The sequence below is a fragment of the Carlito syrichta genome, unplaced genomic scaffold (assembly GCF_000164805.1).
Source record: "Carlito syrichta isolate Samal-C Ts95f unplaced genomic scaffold, Tarsius_syrichta-2.0.1 Scaffold153633, whole genome shotgun sequence".
Lineage (NCBI taxonomy): Eukaryota > Metazoa > Chordata > Mammalia > Primates > Tarsiidae > Carlito > Carlito syrichta.
Window position 1 is genome coordinate 8,711 of NW_007097729.1, and position 2,418 is coordinate 11,128.

Consider the following 2,418-nt stretch of genomic DNA (forward strand, 5'->3'; position numbering starts at 1 on the left):
CAAAAGCTTAACAAAGTTCTAAGTACAAACACTGCTTAAAACATTGTATAACTATACAGTCAGTTACTACCTGGCACCCGACATGTACCTAGTTCTATGGGGTCTGAGGTAGGATTTAAAATACTAAGAATTTATAAAATATAGTGAATGTGAGGTAGGAATATGTAAAATGCAATGAACGCTTCTTTTCCAGCAAGTATAGTTTGTTTGTTTTTTTAATTTCTTGGGTCTGTCATGTAGTATGACATTCATCAAGGAAGACATGAATCAAATAAATGCTGGCGTCATCAAGCAACAGGCAGGACGGTCAAAGAAAATGGAGGAAGCACAGTTGTCACTGGGGAGCACAAGACCATTTTGAAGTGGGACAGGAAATTTGGGAACACTGCGGAAGTACAACAACGGAGGCATGAGTACGCAACAGAGCTGCCCATCTGCCTGACAACTGCACGCCTCTGTGGTAAGTCTGAGATGCCGGCCCTGTGTGTGATGTGCACAAGGGGAGATCTGAGAGGCCTTGCACAGCAACAAGTCCTGCTGCTTCTGCTTCCATGTTGGGACAGTTTACACGCTCACCACAGAAGTCTACTCCACAACGTGCGCGCAAGATGGGAGTCAGCGGAACAAGCATGTGATGCATCTTAAAAGGCATCCTTCTGAAAATGTGTATAAAGTTTTTTTTGTTGTTGTTTGTTTTTTTGAGTTGGAGTCTCCCTCTGTCACCCAGACTGAAGTGCGGCGGCCGTTCCCAGCCACCGCAGCCTCGACTGCTGGGCTCTGGCGATCCTTCCGCCTCAGCCTTCCGAGTAGCCGGAACTATAGGCACGCTTCTACGCCCGGCTGATTTTTTCATTTATTGTAGAGATGAGGTCTGGCCAAGTTGCCCAGGCGGGTCTCGAACCCGCGGGCTCAGGCAATCCACTCGCCCCCTCCCAAAGTGTGGGATTACAGGCTGAGCCACCAAGCCCGGCTATAAAGTTTTTTTGGCACCCTCTATGCTTTCAAGAAGATAAAAGGCTAATTCAGTGGGAGCCTCAAAAAGTGGTGATGCTTGAGTTGAGACCTAAAGAAAGAATAGACACTTTCCAGGCAGACAAGTTGAGGGGATACTATTATAATGCAAGGAAAAGAAACAGTACTGAAAAAAATGGGCATGGCATCTTCAGGAAGCCAGAACTACTTTATTGAGGAAGCCTAAGGTGTGGGTAGTTACTGCAGTTTTATTTTTGTTTGGGTAAAAGAAGAGCATTCAAAAGGAGAAAGTTTCAAGAAATGGGGTCAGCAAGAAGGCTTGTGGCAGAGACTGCTAGCAGTCTTCCACTCTATTCTGCTGCTGCCTACTTAAAAGGTTGCTTTAACCTGACTCCCTTGCAACTGGGGGGCCATATATCTCAGTGCTGGCCAATGACACAAGGAATCTTAAGAGGGAAGAGGGTGCATCTTTCTCCTCCTCCTTACTTCTGCTGTCAGGAACTCCAAGGGGCTGCCCAAGGCTCCAGGGGCCATTTAGGACCTTTGCAGCACTCAGAGAAGCAGGGCAGGGAGACTGGAGCCTGGGTCTACCCTCTGGAGCTACGCTTTTACCCCTGACTGCCAAGTCAAGGCTTCTTTTGCGAGAGAGAAACTTTTGTCTCATCAAAGCAATTGTTATGTGGGGGGTTTTCTGCTCTATGTCACCAAACCTAATTAGAAACCACAGACTTTGTATACCACACTAGAGTTTGAATGTGCACTATAAGTAATAAGAAACTACTGAAGAATTTCCAGGAAATAAGCTAAAGAACAAAGTATATAACTCTCAAAAAGTCAAACAACATTAGTCAGACTACAGAAATATCTTCACTGAGTTTTAAAGGTTGAACTAGAAAACAAGGCAAAATAGCATTTTTATTTTTATTTATTTATTTATTTTGAGTTGGAGTCTCACTCTGTCGCCCAGGCCAGGGTGCAGTGGCACGCTCACGGACACCACAGCCTCCACCTTCTGGGGCTTCCTTCCACCTCAGCCTTCCAAGTAGCTGGAACGACAGACGAGTGCTACCACACCCAGCTTATTTTTTTATTTATTGTAGAGACGAGGTCTCACCAAGTTGTCCAGGCTGGTCTCGAACCCCTGGGTTCAGGCAATCCTCTTGCCTTGGTCTCCCAAAGTGCTAGGCTGAGCCAGACGCCTGGCCGTAAAACAGCATTTTTAAACATGATGATGAGAAACTGAATTAGTTATGAATCTGTTATTGTCTAATCTAAAATGACAGAAGGGCAGGTCTAAGGCCAATAACTTAGAAGCCTATAGATAGCACCACAGGAACAGAAGAAAGAATAATATGAGAAAAATGGTAAAGGTATAAGAAAAGAAAAACATGAAGGCACTCGCAAAAATCCAAACATCTTAAATAAAGAACTAGAACAAACACAAGA